The sequence below is a fragment of the Pseudophryne corroboree genome, chromosome 10 (genome assembly GCF_028390025.1).
Source record: "Pseudophryne corroboree isolate aPseCor3 chromosome 10, aPseCor3.hap2, whole genome shotgun sequence".
NCBI classification, from domain to species: Eukaryota; Metazoa; Chordata; class Amphibia; order Anura; family Myobatrachidae; genus Pseudophryne; species Pseudophryne corroboree.
The window spans coordinates 169672936-169694078 of NC_086453.1; the positions used below are offsets into that span (position 1 = coordinate 169672936).

A 21143-nucleotide genomic window follows, 5' to 3' on the forward strand; every position below is an offset into this window, starting at 1 on the left:
CAATGGCGGAAGCCACAAAGATTCTGCAATGGGCGGAGAATCATGTGCAAGCACTGTCAGCAGTGTTCATTCCGGGAGTGGACAACTGGGAAGCAGACTTCCTCAGCAGACACGACCTCCACCCGGGAGAATGGGGACTTCATCAAGAAGTCTTCCAACTGATTGCAAACCGATGGGAACTGCCACAGGTGGACATGATGGCGTCCCGCCTCAACAAAAAGCTAAAAAGATATTGCGCCAGGTCAAGGGACCCTCAGGCGATAGCTGTGGACGCCCTAGTGACACCGTGGGTGTACCAGTCGGTATATGTGTTTCCTCCTCTTCCTCTCATACCAAAAGTACTGAGAATAGTAAGAAAGAGAGGAATAAGAACAATGCTCATTGTTCCGGACTTGCCAAGAATGACTTGGTTCCCGGAACTGCAAGAAATGCGCACAGAGGACCCATGGCCTCTGCCTCTCAGACAGGACCTGCTGCAACAAGGGCCCTGTCTGTTCCAAGATACAGTCAGGGGTGACTATGGGCCTAAAATTGGGTTCTATAAAGGTCCAGATTTCGGCCCTATCCATTTTCTTTCAAAAAGAACTGGCTTCACTGCCTGAGGTTCAGACATTTGTTAAGGGAGTGCTGCATATTTAGCCCCCTTTTGTGCCACCAGTGGCACCCTGGGATCTTAACGTTGTGTTGGATTTCCTGAAATCCCACTGGTTTGAGCCACTTAAGACCGTGGAACTAAAGTATCTCACGTGGAAAGTGGTCATGCTGTTGGCCTTAGCATCGGCTAGGTGTGTGTCGGAGTTGGCGGCTTTGTCATGTAAAAGCCCATATCTGATCTTCCATATGGACAGGGCAGAATTGAGGACTCGTCCCCAATTTCTCCCAAAGGTGGTGTCATCGTTTCATTTGAACCAACCTATTGTGGTGCCTGCGGCTACTCGGGATTTGGAGGACTCCAAGTTGCTGGACGTAGTCAGGGCTTTGAAAATATGTTTCCAGAACGGCTGGAGTCAGGAAGACTGACTCGCTGTTTATCTTGCATGCACCCAACAAGCTGGGTGCTCCTGCTTCAAAGCAAACTAGTGCTCGCTGGATCTGTAGCACGATTCAGCAGGCTCATTCTGCGGCTGGATTGCCGCATCCAAAATCGGTTAAAGCCCATTCCACAAGGAAGGTGGGCTCTTCTTGGGCGGCTGCCCGAGGGGTCTCGGCTTTACAGCTTTGCCGAGCGGCTACTTGGTCGGGTTCAAACACATTTGCAAAATTCTACAAGTTTGATACCCTGGCTGAGGAGGACCTTGTGTTTGCTCATTCGGTGCTGCAGAGTCATCCGTACTCTCCCGCCCGTTTGGGAGCTTTGGTATAATCCCCTTGGTCCTTACGGAGTTCCCAGCATCCACTAGGATGTCAGAGAAAATAAGAATTTACTCACCGGTAAATCTATTTCTCGTAGTCCGTAGTGGATGCTGGGCGCCCGTCCCAAGTGCGGACTTTCTGCAATACGTGTATATAGTTATTGCTTAACTAAAGGTTATTGTTATGAGCCATCCGTTGAGTGAGGCTCAGTTGTTGTTCATACTGTTAACTCGGTAAGGTTATCACAAGTTGTACGGTGTGATTGGTGTGGCTGGTATGAGTCTTACCCTGGATTCAAAATTTCCTTTCCTTGTAATGTCAGCTCTTCCGGGCACAGTTTCCCTAACTGAGGTCTGGAGGAGGGCATAGAGGGAGGAGCCAGTGCACACCAGATAGTACCTAATCTTTTCTTTAGAGTGCCCAGTTCCTGCGGAGCCCGTCTATTCCCCATGGTCCTTACGGAGTTCCCAGCATCCACTACGGACTACAAGATATAGAATTACCGGTGAGTAAATTCTTGTTTTAATCCCAAAGCTCACTGTGCCCAGTATGCCTGCTAATGTCCGTTTTAAGACTCGATTCCTTCTGAGAAACACTGGTGTTAATGTAACACTCTTAACAGATTGCTTTTGTTGAACTAGCTTACTTTTACATCAGTAGTTCAGTAGTAGCCATCCATTAATAATGCACGTGTACTTTATGCCTCTGAATGTAACTAGAAGAGAGTACTTTTTTTAAATTCAATACATTTTTATTGGGTTTTGCATTGATTTAACATTTAAACATTGCCAATGGCAATACATAACAAACATTGAAATATAAAATAAAACAAATAAAACAACTAAAAAAAAGTAAAAACAACAACAGGCTTACGGTTGTATATAAAGAGCATAGCGGTACGTGCGGACACGTATCCCAGTCAAAGTCATATATCAATAGAGCATTGATGACCAAGTGTTACTATATATTTTACACACAGCGCAGTACACGTTACCACGGTATTAACATTCATTTGAACCCGGCTGGCCGTGGGCCACACACCCCACAGATCTCCCACAGAAGGCACTCATAACAGTTGATTAAATAATTCTAGGGCTCAACAGTACTTATCCGTGAAATGAAATAGCGAGAACTCATCCACTTTCCCCATATAGCAATAAACTTTTTTTCCGCATTCCTAGCCAGGAATACACATTTTTCATGTGTAACAGAGGTGTTAACCAGAGAAATCCAGGATTGTGGGGCTTGGGCTTCATTAGCCAACCACAGTCTGGCTATGCAAACCTTGGCCAAAGCACAGAGGTTCACAACATAGCGTTGACCGGGTGGATCCAGAACCTCCTCATCTATAGCCGCTAATATACAAGAGATAGGTGTAAGTACGGAAGAGGGGACACCTGTATCAACTATAGCACGCATAACCTCTTTCCAAAAAGCCGACACCAAGGGACATAGCCAGATCATATGCCAAAAGTCTGCTCCCAGACTACCACATTTGGGACATTTTGAGCTATGGGATCCCCCTATATGTGACAGCCTCACTGGGGTCATATATACCCTATGTAGTACAAACAACTGAATTTGCTGATATCGGACAGATGAAGTTGATATCCGGCACGATCCCAGAGCACCCTCCCATATGTCATCCGACAATGGACCCAGATCAGACTCCCACTTAGTCCTGAGGGAAACAAGGGGGTCTATATGATGCATTTGAAGTAAACGGCCGTATATTTTGGAGACTAAATGTGCGGGTCCAACCGTTTGCAGTAGTAATTTGACCTGGGAATCAGTAAGCGCCGGAGGGCCATCAGGGAATTGGGCAGACATAGCATGTCGCAATTGGAGGAAGCGAAAAAAATATGCAGAGGGGACATTAAATTCATGTTGAAGCTACTGAAAGGATCTAAAAACCCCATCAGTGTATAAATGTCCCAATGAAATCACTCCCCATGGTTCCCATTCCCCCCTGATTTGAAGCTGACATAACTCGGGCAATCCATATTTATTGTCCAGTGGAGTATCAGGGTCAATACCCTGTCCTTGCAGTATAAGGTGCACCAGCCTCCAAATATTAATATATTGTTTTATGAGTGGTAGTGTTGACATTTTGACGTTTCCACAGAGAAGCAGTCTCAATGGGGAACCACCTTGGTATTCCTGCATTACCAACTGTGAGTGCAGACTCGAAATGTCAGAATCATTAACCCATTCCCAGAGATGTGCTAATTGTGCTGCAAAGTAATAAAAGCGAAAGTGGGGAAGAGCCAAACCCCCTGAAATTTTTTACCTGGTCAAAGTATTAAGTTTCAAATGTGCCCGTTTACTAGCCCAAACCAAAGAAGATAGCAAACCATCAATTTGTTTAAAAGTCTTCTGAGGGATGTATACAGGGGATTGTTGTAGAATATACAGGAGTTTGGGCTGAAAGACCATTTTCACCATGTTAACCCTCCCTGTAACTGTCGGAGGCAATTTCCCCCAGACCTTCACTTTATTGCGAAGATAAGTTATTTGCGGTGTGACATTGAGGGAGGTAAATTTGTGAGGGTCATTAGATACCCAAATGCCTAGATATTTAAAGGAGTTCACCCATCTTAATGGGAGAGCAACCAATGGGGAGGCAGGGACCTCGCCCTGAAACGGGATAATGGAGGATTTATCCCAGTTAATCAGGAGCCCAGAGTAACACCCGAACTTATTAATAATTTCTAAAATCTTAGGCATAGACTCAGCATAGCGATCCACAAATAGCAGAATATCATCGGCATACAGAGCTATTTTCTCCTCCCTGGTGCCCACTTTATAACCAAAAATCTCAGAGTTCGCCCGCAGAAGGCATGCAAGGGGTTCAATGGCCATAGCAAACAGGGTAGGGGACAGTGGGCACCCCTGACGTGTACCTCTAGACAAAGGGAAGGAGTGTGATACAAAACCATTCACCGCCACTCTGGCCAGGGGAGAGGAATACATCAACCGAACAAATTTAATAAAGTTGGGGCCTATACCAAATTTGCGCATGATGCTCCACATGTACTCCCACTCCATGGAATCAAAGGCCTTAGCGGTGTCCAATGATACAACTATGGATGAGGGTGCCTCACGGGGGATCTGTAGATGGGTAAATAAACGTCTGAGATTAATGGATGTTGATTTGTTGGGCATAAACCCTGTCTGATCGGGGTGTATAAGCTGCGTAATGACTTGATTCAGTCTACATGCCAGGACTTTGGCCAGAATTTTAATGTCGGTCGGCAGAAGGGAGATAGGTCGATAAGAGTCAACCTTCCTGTGATCCTTGTCAGGCTTCGGAAGGACAACAATCAATGCCTCCGCCATAGACAATGGGAGGGATTCCTGTGTAAATATCTGATTATATAACTCAAGTAATTGGGGGACAAAAAAATCTAAATGACGTTTATAGAGCTCAGACGGTATGCCGTCTAGTCCCGAAGCCTTCCCATTGGGAGCAGCATTGATAGCAGCCACAATCTCCTCTGGCGAAATAGGTGCCTCGAGGAAGTCATGTGCCTCACAAGTCAGCAAGGGGATCTGTATAGTCTGTAAATATTCATCTAATTGCATCGGGGTACAGTCTAATTTAGAGCTATATAATCGCCTATAATAGGACACAAATTCCGATGCAATCTGTGGAGTCTGCAATAAAATGGTACCATCTGAGGCCTCAATTTCAACCACGGTGTTAGAGGATCTCTCACCCCGTGCCATGGAGGCTAAATACGATCCCGGCCTGTCCCCAGAAGCATAAAAGGCATGAGAGGAGAAGAGGAGTCTATGCTGAGTCTTTTCCATGAGATATTCCCTCCACTCCCCCTGGGCTGACAACCATGCAGATTTGGAACTATCCAAACAATCCTGTAAATATTGTGCTTCTGCAGCAACACTTAGGGCCTCCAGTTCGGACTCCCGGTGCCTAAAAAAGGATTTTAAATTAGCCACTCGTTTAATTAAGGTTCCCCGCAAAAAGGCCTTAAACGCATCCCATAAATTAGAGAGAGACTGCCCAGCCTTGTTTATCTCAAAAAATTCCCGCCATGCAGCCACCAAATCGGAGCCATCGCCCATATGTACAAGCCAGAACGGATTGAACTTCCACACAGCCTGACCCCTGGAGCAATTAAAATCCAAGACCAATGTTAAAGGGGAGTGATCCGATATACCTCTAGTCTCAAATCCACTATCCCGAACCCTAGGAACCAGGTCGCTCGAGAGAAGGGCCAGGTCAATCCTAGAGAACGAGGAGTGGGAATGTGAGAAACATGAATATTGTTTAACAGATGTATGTCTCAGTCTCCAGGGATCGACCAGGCCCAACCCCGACACAACATCAGCAAAGCCATTCCTTCCAGAATGTGGACCAGAGGGAGTAGTAGAGAATCTATCCATCTCTACATCTAACACATTATTGAAATCCCCCAGACAAACCACAGGTGTTCCCGGTGACAAGGCCATAAACCCTGCAGCTTTTTTCAGGACATCGGAGGAGTACGGGGGAGGCACATATACGGACAATAAAAGCAGAGGTGTACAATGAATTCTACATTTTAAAAACACATATCTCCCCCATGGATCCGATTGTACTGAGTCCAGCACAAAGGGAACGGTCCTCTTTACAAGGACAGAGACCCCCCGAGAGGCAGAAGTGTGTGTAGAATGGAATGCCCAACCTACCCAAGGTCTTTTAATGGCAAGGGTCCTACCACCCACCAGGTGAGTTTCCATAAGACACACCACATCAGCGGCATACTGTTTGATTTGTCTAAGCACCAGAGATCTCTTAAGTCCCCGCACATTCCACGACAACATCCTAAGTCCAACCATGAGAAGTCGATATAATAATAGGGGCTACAGCCCGCAGCCAGCCAGATCCACCCTCGCGGCACGCAATCACAAGGCACCACTGCTCAATGAATAGATTCGTAAGCCACACATACACAAACTCCAAACATCCATACAAAAAATAACCATAGCCTTTAACTTCCCCTCTCCCCCCACCCTGTACACTACTCCCAACCTGCAGCATACCTGGATCCCCAAACAGAACACTGACTCAAACACAAAGCACACAACGAGCTATATTCTGGGTGGAGCCAAGAATATAATGACCCTGAGAAAAGAGAAAACAAAACACAAACAAAAACACTCAGCCATTAAACTAGATCACCCCTAAAAGGTAGAAAAAGGGGCGAAACATATAAAGTCTCCCCCCGGGACTTAAGAACAAAATACTATCGGATATATTTGGACCACATATATATCCCCCCCACCCCCCCGGCTCCCCCATCCCCCGCCACCCATCAATAGAAATATAACTGGCCTATATGAGAGAGGAAAAATCAGGCAAAAAATTATCCTTCCCTCCACCCCCACATCCTCAAGGAGCAGCACATAGATAATTCAACATTTCCTTATCCTGCAGCCCCCCAGTAAATATACATATAATCATATCCTGCACAGGAAATCTATTGCAACTAGAGTCACATGAAGCAATCAAGGATCAGCAAGAGCCCGTCCCGCCGGGAAGCGTCTATCCAGCCACATCAACGCCTCGCGAGGAGTCGCAACAAATTTTGTTTCACTATCAGCCACTACTCGCAGTCTCGATGGAAAGAGCATAGCGTATGGCAGGTCGAGTTCACGGAGTCTTCTCTTAACAGGCAGAAATTGAGCCCTATCCTTCTGCACCTCCACCGCAAAATCCGGGAAGACGATATCGGCGACCCGTTCCATTTTAGAGGGCCTTTCGTGCGAGCAAGTTTCAGAACAGTGTCCCGGTCACGGAAATGGAGGAACTTGGCGATGAAGGTACGGGGCGGGGCCCCCGGAGGCAATGGGCGCATCGGAACTCTATGAGCTCGTTCTATTGTGAAGTGAGGTGAGAATTCTTTGGACCCAAATGCATTCCTGAGCCACTTTTCTAGAAATTCTTCAGGAAATGAGCCTTCCTCCTTCTCGGGCAAACCAATGAAGCGGACATTATTGCGCCGTAAGCGTCCCTCCATATCCGTTAGTTTTTTGCGCACATCAGTCATCTGAGACTCCAAAGTATCAGTACGTCGTCCCAGCGGGGTGACAGTATCCTCGACATTGGAGATACGGGTTTCGGCCTCACCCACCCTCTCCCTCACCCGTTGAAGGTCTTGATGGATAATGGAGAGGTCAGACTGCACCTGCCCAATTTTATCAGCCAAACGGGCCTCACTAGCAGTCACGGCATCCAACACTCTCTGTAATGTAGCATCGGGCGGTTCGGACGAAGCAGAACTGTATGCAGGAGATGGGGGCGACGCCTCAGAATGTATAGTCTCCCTCCTCTGCTGTTGAGGACCGGGATTGCGGACAAACTTCTCCATCGCGCCCGCCGCCACATTCTGTTGGCGGCCTTTCACCATTTTGGATAACACAATGCCGCAGCACTCGACCAGTTATATATCAAAGCAATGCAGGCAGAGAGAGGAGGCGCAGGCACTAGCACACTGTGAGAGGGCCAAGAAGTGCGGGAAGAATATATATATATATATAGATGGTTGTATCGCAAAATATCGGCACAGTGGATTTTGAGAGCTGTGGGCTGAAGCAGGGAATTAGGCAACTTCCCACCTGAACAGTCGCTATCCCTTTAAGGCTCAGTTCCTGTATTTATATGGGCAGGAGTATATATTTATAATATCCAGGATAGAGGAGGTGGGAGAGAGGGTGACAATCCCAGCACTGACTCCCAGCAAGAGCACCCCCCGCAGCAGGAAAACAAACCCCTGTATCTCCGTGGCGTGTATATAGAGCAGCAGAGGTCCGGGGAGCGGTCCGTGGGCCAGCGAGGTCAGACACTGCAGGCTGGGTAGAGCACCGCTCAGAGGACGCTCCAGGTGTCCACACAGCAGAACAGAGCGGTGTGCTGTGCGCTCTCGTTCCGTACACCCGCCCGCAGCGGCAGGCGGGGGTCAAAGGTGACGGAGCCGAACTTCCGGGTGAAGAGGGAGCGCGAGCCCGCGGCGTCACAAAGCAGCTCCAGCACTCACCAGGCCACACACAGGACGGCTTCCAAACGGCCGGGGAGACAGCAGCAGCCGGTCCAGGGCACTCCAGGGGGGGCACCAGTCATTCACCCAGCCCTTGTCCACAGGTCAGTCCCAGGGGGAACCGCAGGATAGAGTTGCAGGATATTTTGGCTGGAGAGTTGCACAATGTGTGTGCTACTCCATGCCCGTCCTGGCCACGCCAGAAGAGAGTACTTTTAGGGAGCTGTAGTGTCTCTAGTACTGGCGGAAGACTTGCTCCATCCCTGCTTCCCTTTAGTGCTATCACTGACTTCCACTTGTTTCCTAGATAGTAGTCTTTTAAAACAGGTTTACATAGTCATGTTTCCTCTTGCACCAGTGCACTATAAATTATTACTTTCCTTCAGTAAATGAGGTTGCCTGCCTCTAGGTGTACTAGCTACTTCGCAGGGAGCTAACATGGCACTTTCTCCGGTAATCGATATGCTATTGTTACTATATGTGTAGTAATCAAGTGACTTAAAGGTATGGCGAAGCTGCTGCCGAGTCATGAACTAGCTTTTGGGGAAGCTCTGCTCTAATTCCCATGGTGATGTCAGTATTGCAGTAATTAGGGATTTACAGCCTGATCAGTGCTGCAGCTGGCTCACCCCTCTTCAGCTGCCACTCCAAGCTGGGGCCACCTTCCGTGCCGCCTCTCTGGCTGCAGACTCTCCACCTGCTGCTTGCTGGGGGAAGACGCACAGCTGCCCTCCGTCTACTGCTCTCCCCCTATGGCCACCAAGAACAGTAGTCAGGACCGTATAGATAGTGCAGCACTTCTCACTGCCAGCCACCATATCTCCTCTAAAATGGCTGCTCAACGACTACCAACTGTCACACCAGCCAGCATGAGCCAGCCTCTGTCTGGAGTTGCATGTGACCTCCAACAGTCACAGTAGCAGCATGAGCCAGCCTCTCCCTGAAGCAGCATGTGACATCTGTGTAGCTAGCGCGCAGGTGAGAGTTCCCATTCAGCATGCACTAGCTCTGTAGGTCTAGTCCACTGTCACCAATGATGCTCTGGCTGCATGTATATAATGGCAGTATTTACAAAGAAACTGTAAATGTTCTCACTAGAAGTGGGGTATCACACCTAAGCATGGATATCCTTAAAGCCTGGGCAGTTGGGGGGACCTTGAGTACCACGTTTGAAAACCAATGATCTATGGGATGGACCAGCATCAGATGCCATTATGTTTCCTTTCCTCTGCAGTAGGGCAATTTGCAAGTCTTTAGATAACAAAACAAGAAATGAGACTATGCAGAACTATCCTATATGGGAAATTCAACTATTGCCATATACATCTAATTTTGAAACTTCTTTCAAATTGACATTTGATGTTTATGGCATCAGGATCACTTAAACTGGCCAGTTCCAAACTTAATTGCCAGGGAGACCTATAAATTGTCATTAGGTTGCTTTGCTCTGTGAAATACTTTTACCTTTGCCTGTGGGTACTGCAGAACTATTCTGTATATTAGTGTAAGGAGTCACTTGGTATGACCTCCTCCCAGTCCAACATACGCATTAAGATATTTTAGCTATTTTAAACTAGGTTTTGGTAAACATTTTTTAATTCTTAATCTGCAGTCACTATTTTCACATTTAATGTGGACTTCGTAACAACATGTATAAATTGAAATTGCTTTAGACTTGCTTGTAACAACACAGCAAAGCAACATAAGGCATTAACAGACTGACGTAAGCGTGTCCTGTTTGCTGTAGGTTTAGAAGTGTTGCTCACAGAGACTGTAGGAGTAGGCACTTGGTGGTCACATCTTTGGGCGAGATTCAATTCTCTATACCGCTGGCAGCCACTAGATGGTGTCGAATAAAGCTATTCTAATGTAGCTCCGTTTAGGCACGATCGGTTGCTGGCGTCTACATTTCAGCTCGCACCTGCCAGGTGTGGCAAGCTGAAATGTGTGAAAAGTAATCAGTTTGGATGCCCAAACGGCACTTTTCCTGATCGCACCCATTCGTTTAGTCGTTTTATGCGGCTAAACCCGACGCTAATGGGTACGATAGGGGACCTCATTTGTATGTTGCCCCTTGCGATCTCCTATCACTTTAGATGGGATATCAGGGGAGATAACATTTGAATTGGGGGAATTTGCATAATGTAGTTAAATATTTGTCACAGAGTGCCAACAAATTCTACAAAACAGAAAAAAACAAAACAAATAGAAAATGTGAAGGCCCTGCTGATACATAATCTGTAGCTAAAGTCAGGATATGTTTGCAAACAATTAGGAATAACAACCAATTTAACATTCACAGCACATAAATTATTTTTTTAAATATAAATTAAACAACAAAACAACAAAAGTTATCTGGGTGCCTGTTTTTTCCTGTCTATTAGATAGGAAAAAACAGACACCCAACTGACTTTTCAAACATTTGAATTCCCCCCCAAAGTATTTTAAGTCAGCCATATTCTATGAATGTCCCAATTCAGAGACACATAGGGGGGCTAATGTGCCTCTGACATGTGTTTACAGCAACACTTATTTGTTTTGTTATTTTCTTTCTAGATAACATTGTAAATCACCCTATTATAAATCAGAGAGGAGCCACCCTATTAAGAAAAATAAGGAAATTTATAAAATAAATTGGACAGTTATGAAATATAGACTGATTTTTGCCTCACCGCTTTCTTGCACCTTGTCTTTTCAATTTGTCTGGGATTGGGTTTTGTACACATATGTGACTCATAGAAAAGTAATTGCCAATAATTTATGCCAAGTGTACACACTTGTAACATTAACCATCCAAACAGGTTGCACATGGACAAGGAAGCCTGTTAAGGCCCGTACACACTGGTCGATGTATCGGCCGTTCTCTTGAACGGCCGATACATCGCGGGACTGTCGGCCAGTGTGTACAGGCGATACGTCTGTGAACTCCGTCGTTCACAGACGTATCGCGTCGGCCGCGCAGCACAGCCGACAGCCAATATATCTAACGATATATTAGCGCGTCGCTGTGTGTGTACGGGGCGGTCGCCTGACCGCCCGTACACATGCTGAGGCGGCCGGCGGTGATTGACAGGTGAACTGGGCGGGCGCGAGCGCCCGCCCGCCCAGTTCATGACGTCGGTCCCCCGACGGATCAGGCTGTGTGTATGCACAGCACACTGCCCGATCCGTCCATAGATATATCTGCAGATCAATTGATCTGCAGATATATCTAATAGTGTGTACCCACCTTTAGTGACGTGGAGAAAGTTTTATTGGTAATGGCACAATGCCAAGGAAGGTAGAACTAGAGTACTTGTTTGGTATAGCCTGACCGAGGTGTGAGATATTAAAGGGGCACGATCATCGGCAAAGAAACACTTTTACCCACTACAGAAAAAAATCCTTTGATTTTATGAAGATACATACTTATAAAGCTACCGGCTTACAGTATGTCCCATACGTGGCAGTGTATTTTTTATTTGCTGCTTTTTATTTGCTGCTTTTTATTAGACTTAATAAAATTTATATAAAAAAAAAAAAAGTGGCGCGGCTTCCCACTGCAACCAATCAGTACCTAGCTATCCTATAATCATCATCATTTTCTTGAATTCACTAGATCAGGCATGTCCAAACTGCGGCCCTCCAGCTGTTGTGAAACTACAAATTCCAGCATGCCCTGACACAGTTTTGCTGTCAGAGAATGCTAAAGCTATGTCAGGGCATGCTGGGATGTGTAGTTTCTCAACAGCTGGAGTGCTGCAGTTTGGACATGCCTGGACTAGATACATGATTGGTAACCAGAAAATAACTGGTACAGACAGCATCCCATGTCTTCTTCTTCTTTTTTTTTTTTTTTTTTTTTTCAATAGTCAATGAGAGATTCAGGTTTGTTTGTTTGTTTTTTTGTTTGTTTGTTTTATTAGTATTTTGATGTCTTATAATACAACTCTGAACAAAACACGTGGAAAGTGCACCTCTCCATGAACAAAAAGTTTATGGGGTATATGCAATTGCGGTCGAATTCCCGAAAATGTCGACAAAACGGAACATTTTCGCCCAAAAAAAATAAAAAATGACAATGCAATTCAGTACTTTCCGTCAAAAAAACGGACTTTCCAAATTCGACTTTTTGAAATTCGACATTTGTCAAATTCGACATTTCTGCAATGGTACAAATGCGGCAATTTGCCAAAAGTATATTCAATTGAAGTTTGGAAATTAGACAGTAAATTCGTCATTTTCAATCCGCCACACTTTGCTGGCGGAATCTAATAAAAAAAATTTAAAACATGTTTTTTTTGGTGTTTTTTTTTTATTGGTAATAGCATATCTATTTATATTAGAAGGGATTAGGTACTTGGTTTGTCTATTTTGGAGGCACAAGTATTATTTATATATTTTTAAAAATATATATATATATTTTTTAAAATGTAATGGTAAAAATCAGAAAAAAAATTGCGTGGTGTCCCCCCTCCTAAGCATAACCAGCCTCGGGCTCTTCGAGCCGGTCCTGGTTCTAAAAATCCGGGGGGGGGGGATGACAGGGGATCCCCCGTATTTTTAAAACCAGCACCGGGCTCTGCGCCTGGTGCAAAAAATACGGGGGACAAAAAGAGTAGGGGTCCCCCGTATTTTTTACACCAGCATCGGGCTCCACTAGCTGGACAGATAATACCACAGCCGGGGGTCACTTTTATACAGCGCCCTGCGGCCGTGGCATTAAATATCCAACTAGTCACCCCTGGCCGGGGTACCCTGGGGGAGTGGGGACCCCTTCAATCTGGGGTCCCCCCCCAGCCACCCAAGGGCCAGGGGTGAAGCCCGAGGCTGTCCCCCTCCCATCCAAGGACTGCGGATGGGGGGCTGATAGCCTTGAGAAAATTGAAAGAATATTGTTTTTTCCAGTAGTACTACAAGTCCCAGCAAGCCTCCCCACAAGCTGGTACTTGGAGTACCACAAGTACCAGCATGCGGGAGAAAAACGGGCCCGCTGGTACCTGTAGTTCTACTGGAAAAAAAATACCCAGATAAAAACAGGACACGCACACCGTGATAGTAAAACTTTATTTCACACATGTCGACACATACATACTTACCTATGTTCACACGCCGACCTCTGTCCACTTGTCCAAGTAGAATCCACGTGTACCTGTGAATAAAATTAAACTCACCTGATCCAGTGTCCAGATTATAATCCACGTACTCGGCAAAAAAAAAAAAAAAAAACACCCTGACCAAACGGACTGAAAGGGGTCCCATGTTTACACATGGGACCCCTTTCCCCGAATGCAGAGACCCCACGTGACTGCTGTCACAGAAAGGTCTCTTCAGCCAATCAGCGAGCGCAACGTCCTGGCACTCTGCTGATTGGCTATGCGCGTCTGAGCAGTCAGACAGCACATTGCAAAGCCTCTCCATTATATTCAATGGTGGGAAGTTTGCGGTCAGCGATGAGGTCACCCGCTGTCAGCGGCTGACCGCGGGTAACCCCACCGCTGACGGCAAACTTCCCACCATTGAAACTAATGGAGGGAGCTGTGCGATGCGCTGTCTGCCAGCAGACGCGCATACAGCCAATCAGGTGAGTGCCACGAAGTAGCGCTTCCTGATTGGCTGAAGGGACCTTTCCGTGACAGCAGTCACGTGGGGTCGCGGCATTCGTGGAAAGGGGTCCCATGTGTAAACATGGGACCCCTTTCAGTCCGTTTGGTCCGGGTGTTCGTTTTTTTTTTTTTTTTTTTTGCCAAGTACGTGGATTATAATCTGGACACTGGATCAGGTGAGTATAATTTTATTCACAGGTACACGTGGATTCTACTTGGACAAGTGGACAGAGGTCGGCGTGTGAACATAGGTAAGTATGTATGTGTCGACATGTGTGAAATAAAGTTTTACTATCACGGTGTGCGTGTTCTGTTTTTATCTGGGTGTTTTTTTCCAGTAGAACTACAGGTACCAGTGGGCCCGTTTTTTCTGCCGCATGCTGGTACTTGTGGTTCTCCAAGTACCAGCTTGCGGGGGAGGCTTGCTGGGACTTGTAGTACTACGGGAAAAAACAATATTCTTTCAATTTTCTCAAGGCTATCAGCCCCCCATCCACAGCCCTTGGATGGGGGGACAGCCTTGGGCTTCACCCCTGGCCCTTGGGTGGCTGGGGGGGACCCCTTGATTGAAGGGGTCCCCACTCCCCCAGAGTACCCCGGCCAGGGGTGACTAGTTGGATATTTAATGCCACGGCCGCAGGGCACTGTATAAAAGTGACCCCCGGCTGTGGTATTATCTGTCCAGCTAGTGGAGCCTGATGCTGGTGTAAAAAATACAGGGGACCCCTACTTTTTGTCCCCCATATTTTTTGCACCAGCACCAGGCGCAGAGCCCGGTGCTGGTTTTAAAAATATGGGGGATCCCCTGTCATTTCCCCCCCCCCCCCCCCCCGGATTTTTAGAACCAGGACCGGCTCGAAGAGCCCAAGGCTGGTTATGCTTTGGAGGGGGGACCCCACGCAATTTTTTTTACCGTTTTTTCCGTTTTTTTAAAAATTGGATCAAAATCCGTCAAATCGCCCGTTTTTCGACAGCGGGACTGTCGAATCCGTTTTTTTTATTGAATTTGTTGAATTCCGGCACCCACTTGCCGGAATTTGACGGTCAAATTGTGTCGAATTAAAAAACGGGCGAAAAATTGCCGCGATTTGCCGCTAATTGCATATACCCCTATATGTGCCAAACTAGCTATAAAAAAAAAGAATGAACTGCCCTCTAGTGCACTGCAGATCAGCTTTTTTGAAGTAGAGATGTGACCAGCATACATGTATGCAGGGTCCTTGGTTCTGTCTGGTATATTATGGGGCACAAGCTGATATTTGGGGGCACCAGTGTAATATATTTTATATAATACCCCCATACCACAATTTTGCTAACTCAACTATTGCAGCAAGTCAAGACAGTCACTCCAATCTCTGCATGAGTAGGTTCATCATTTACCCATTCACACTCTGTCCGCACTTTTCACATTACCGCCAGATAATTGTAACAGATTGCACCGCTGCTCCACAGATACAATAGTGTAGTTAAATATTTGTCACATTTCTGCTCTTTATCAATCCACCATCTGTGTCTCTATCTCACTCACATTGTGCCTCATTATGTCTATCTCTCCCTGTCCGTCCCTCTCTCTCTGTCTGTGAATCCTTTTCACTGTCTGTATCTCCCTCACACTATTTGTGCCTGATTCCTACCTATCTATCTATCTATCTATCTATCTATCTATCTATCTATCTATCTATCTATCTATCTATCTATCTATCTATACAATATGGGTGTCTGCAGTGTCGGAAGCCACAGTCCACTGACCCCTCTACCACAGAAACAGGCGGCACTCCACGGATTTAGTGTAGACATTTTTTTTATAAAACAAACAGCATGAAGAGACTCTTCATGCTGTTTGTTTTATAAATTTTAATTCTACACTAAATCCGTGGAGTGCCGCCTGTTTCTGTGGTAGAGGGGTCAGTGGACTGTGGCTTCCGACACTGCAGACACCCATATTGTGCATTTACCCAAGGAGGGCACCCCGGTCATTACATGTGTTTCTGAGTGCCAACTATACCCATTTCATATATATATATATATATATATATATATATATATATATATATATATATATATATATACATATAGTATTCGTGAACGGCGGCACTCAGGTCTATATTAATATGAAGAAATCACTGACCCATAGCTATGTCTTTTCAATGGTTCAGTGCTGCTGCACTTTTATCAAGATGTGTCACACAGAATAAAATGATTTTTATTCTGTGTGACACATCTTGATAAAAGTGCAGCAGCACTGAATCGATGAAAAGACATAGCTATGTGTCGGTGCTTTCTTCATATTAATATAGACCTGAGTGCCGCCGTTCACAAATACTACATGGGACTGTATGCTTTGCAGCCTAAATTCTGAGGGCACCGGGCAAGCTGAATCGTGGAGTGTAGCTGAGTGCTGGATTATTGCTTTGTGTGTGTATTTTTTATATATATATATATATATATATATATATATATTCACCACAATTTTTTAACTGTGCATGGGATATTTCTCTCGGTTCAATTCAAATGTAGCATAATTAGTCCTTTTAGATTGATGTGATTGCTGCCAATTCCTGAAAAGCCGATCCACCGGCTGGATACATGTGAAAGAACAGAAAAAAAGAAGGCGCAATTGTAAGTAAAATAGGAAATCTTTACTGATTAAAAAGTATAGGCTCACGTACATCAAGGTAAAATAGTATTGGCTCCCATCTCGAAGACCCCGCAAGAATGCCTTCGGATCGCACCCAGCAGTGCTTCAGACAGGGAAACCACAGCGGTTCTCGTTCAGCTGCGTTTATGTCCAAACACCAAATCACAGTGTATGCGGCTGTTCGTTTAGCAGTTGGTGTGAGCGTCCCGACCGGTTTCGTCAAGATTGACTTTGTCAGGGGGTGTGGCCAAGCAGAGTGTCCTTATGATATTTATAGCACATCCGTCCTACTACATCTTACACTAAAAATGATCTTTATCCTCTCGTAATATAGTCATTACTATACTCATTCACTATAGATCATTAAAACATACATATTTGATAACAATTTATATTTTTATCAGCCGAGGATAACACAAGAAACATCAGACAGCAATTAACTCAATAGTTCTTAGATAATTGGACCAGCTGTACATAGTCTAAACATAAGACCAACTGATATCACTCATAGTGTAGTCATACAGGTATGGTAATAATCTTAACATAAACACATTTTATTTAGCGTCCGTCTGTTTCAGTCATTATCCTCCGCTGTCACATGTTTTAAAACACTTTTAATACAACAAATCCAAATAAATAAATGTCACAATATACAAACATAAACACATCGATACAGTTTCTTTTCTTATTTCAAAGATATATATCCCCACTTCATTATAATACCATTAATTGTACTATGAGGCACATAGAGGGAAAGAAAGAAATATGCAAGTATACATGCCTACACATATAAATATGTGCATGCATGTATACATAAAGGAAACCCAATAAATATGTGTATCTACACCAGTTAATAACAATAATAATGGATATAGCTGGACATTGAATATTGCATCATGTCATGTGTCTCACCACGCACCCTATTGATGTCACTATGTGGTGATAACACCCAACATACATAGTGGCATCAGTGTGCATGGTCATCCGCACTCCATCAGTGCAAAAAAGGAACAATGTCAAACGTCTCATTAAGCCCATTTGGACTCAATGTTTTAAGTTTATGGATCCAGTATGTCTCTCTTCTTCCTAACTTCTTTAAAAGATCACCACCTCTATCGTCTAGCACCACATGTTCTATAGGTTTAAAAGACAAATTATTTAAATTACCACCTCCACCCTCCAAAAAATGACGGGGTACACTATGATTAGTTAATTTATTACTTATACTTCTCATATGCTCAAGAATTCTAGTTTTTAGTGTTCTCTTTGTTCTTCCTATATAACTAACCCCACAGCTACATTCCAACTGGTATATCACATGAGAAGTTAAACAATTTGCAAAGCCTTTTATTTTCCATGACTCTGTTGGTTCCCTATTCCAAATCAGCTTTCTATCTTTACTCATAAATTTGCATACTTTGCAATGGCTACAGGGTGCACATCCATTCAGATCTTTTAACCAATTATTCTCATCCTCCTTTCGTAAATTACTAGGGGCCAAAACCGCCTTAAGTGTTTTCGCCCGTTTAAATATCACTTTTGGTTTGTCAGGGAGTACTTTATTCAGAACAGAGTCTAGCATCAGGACATCCCAATGCTTACATAGAATACTTTCAATTTGTTTATTTTTAGTGTTACAATTTGTTACAAAATGGACCATTTCTTTATGTTTTACACTATTTTTATCTTTATTTCTATATTTCAGGAGTTCCTTTCTGTCTAACACATCTGCCTTATATTTACATTTTTTAATTATCTCCATGGGGTAGTTTTTTTTCCTTAAACCTCTCTGTATATATTGCCGCTTGCTTCTCATATGTATCTTCCTCTCCACAATTTCTTCTTAATCTCAGAAATTGTGAATACGGAATATTCTGCAAACAATTTCTGGAATGACAGCTATCAAAGTGTATATAGCTGTTGCTATCAACTTTTTTTAATGTGAGTGTATGTATTAATTTTCTTCCCAGGGGTCCATTCACCAGCATCAAGAACCAGATCTAAAAATTCAATCTTTTCTTCCTGATAGTTAGAAGTAAATCTGAGGTTACTGTTGTTACTGTTAATATACGACATAAATTTTTCAAAATACAATCGATCACCTCTCCATACTATCAATATGTCATCTATATATCTATGAAAACTCAAGATTTTATCAGTAAATTCATTTTCAACAAAGACATTTTCCTCTTCCCAGCGCCCTAGATATAAATTGGCTAGGCTCGGTGCATACGGGGTTCATATCGCACACCCACAGGTCTGGTTATAGAACTCCCCCTGGAATTTAAAGTAATTATTTTTAAGAATATACTCAACACATTCTACCAGAAAAAAACTCATCTCTTTGTTAATAGTTTCATCCTTAGAGAGAAAATAATGAATCGCCTCCAGACTCTTATCATGCTTATGTGGTATGCTGGTGTACAGTGATTCAACATCCACCGTACACCAGCTGTACCCTTCTTGCCATTCAATTTGATCTACTATATTTAATACCTGTGTGGAATCCTTCACAAAGGACCTAAGCATAATCACGTACTTTTTCAAAAAAAGATCTACATACTCAGTTTACATGTAGCGGAATCTATTCCCGCAATTATGGGACGTCCCGGTGGTTTTTCTAGACGTTTATGTATCTTCGGCATATAAGAAAATATAGCTATCTTGGGGAACTCATTGAACACATATTCACTTTCTTGTTTACTGATGCACCCATTATCATGACCCCTTTTAAGCAATTCTCTAATTTCCGCCAATACTCTCTTACTAGGATCACCAGATAGTTTTTCATATGTAGTTACATCATTAAGCAGGCGAAATGCTTCAGCCAAGTATTCTTGTTTATCTATAATCACAATCCCCCCCCCCCCCCCCCCCCCTTATCTGCCATTTTAATGACAATATTGGCATTCTCCTCTAGTTCTTTTATGGCTTTTCTTTCCCTCTGACCTAAATTGTCTTTATTTTTTTTGTCTTTCCTACAGAGTTCCTCAAGATATCTCATAATTAGTCGGGAGTATGTTTCTACATTACTCCCACACGATTATATAGGATAGTAAGAAGAATATTTCTTCAAACCTGTTATATTAATTCCCTCTTCCTTATTCACTATTGTGGGCACATATTCATTATTTTTTTGAAAAGTGTTTTTTCAGAGTTAATGATCTGGTGAATTTATTTGCATCAATAAAAAGATCAAAATTATTGGGTCCTACATTGGGTGCATATGATAACCCTCGTGTGAGAAGTTTTTCTTCATTATGTTTCAATATATAACTGGATAAATTAAAAATACATACACTACTTTTTAGTTCCCTCTCCTTGTTTTTGACCCTCTTGCCTCCTCTCTTTCCTCTTTTTGTTGTTCTTGTTTTTTCCTTTTTATTCCCATCTTTGGACTGTTCTGATTTACTCTCTCTAAGAACTCTTTTTTTCTCCTTCCATCTCTGACCCTGCCGGGGAAAATCCTGGCTCACCTCTCTTCTAGGTGTATGAAGAGCATTGAACCTATTGGACACAGGAATTCTCCATTGTTCTTTTTCCTCATATCTTCTTCTATTCCTATAAGGTACATTTTGCCAGTTATTTTGTCTCGGCACCTCATTCCTCCTATATGTTTGTGCAAAATACTGGTAATTTCCCTCCTTTATTCTCTCTCTCACGGGATTCCAATTTCTAATTTTACCTTCCTTGTAATCATTTATATCCCTCTGAAACTTGCGTACCTTAGTCTCTATAATCTCTTTTTCTAGTTTCTTCACCATCATATCACTCTCTTTCTTTATATCCTTATATTCTTTGATGTCCCTAATAGGCTCAATTCTCTTTTCTAATTCACACATTTCTATGTCTACTTCACCAGCTTATCTTTTTCTTTCCTTGACAATGAGTTTGATAAGCTCATGGGAGCACGCATCAAGAATTTTATGCCATGCCCCAACAAACTCCTCTCTCTCACTACCAAATGTAGGTGTTTTTAGCAGTCATAATCCACGTGGAATATGTCCTGCCTCTAAATAATTCTCTAAGGTGGTTATCTCCTAGTTTAACCTCATTTCACGAATGCATAATTTCTCTACCTGTGCACAAATGGTATCTATATCCGCACATGAGCTATTATCATTATCCTCTATGTAATTCTTTCCACCTAATTGGTCAGAAAAAAATCCTGTGACATTCATCTAGACGCCTCTGGCGTTTTTCCATAGTGATTAACCAAGTATTCAATGGCCACACTTAATACTCTTACCAACACCACACAGAACAACACACATACAATAACTTATTTTGAAATGTTCTTATAACAGGAGTATAATCCACTGCTGCAATTAGATCAGAACATATAATCACCACAATTTTTTAACTGCGCATGGGATATTTCTCTCAGTTCAATTCAAATGTAGCATAATCAGTCCTTTTAGATTGATGTGATTGCTGCCAATTCCTGAAAAGCCGATCCACCGGCTGGATACATGTGAAAGAACAGAAAAAAGGAAGGTGCAATTGTGAGTAAAATAGGAAATCTTT

The 21143-nt window shown here is 43.7% G+C and overlaps 1 protein-coding gene across 10 annotated transcripts in view; it reads left to right on the plus strand.

Moving 5' to 3' along the window:
• The window catches only part of KAZN (kazrin, periplakin interacting protein), an 847756-nt gene that overhangs the window by 438878 nt on the left and 387735 nt on the right, over nt 1–21143 (plus strand). The window contains exon 1 of one of the 10 annotated variants that reach the window (XM_063942935.1): nt 9288–9371. The exons of the other annotated variants lie outside the window; for them this stretch is intronic. The gene's annotated coding sequence lies outside the window, so the exon portion shown is untranslated. Of the gene's footprint in view, nt 1–9287; nt 9372–21143 lie in introns of those variants that run through there. 10 annotated transcript variants of the gene reach the window in all.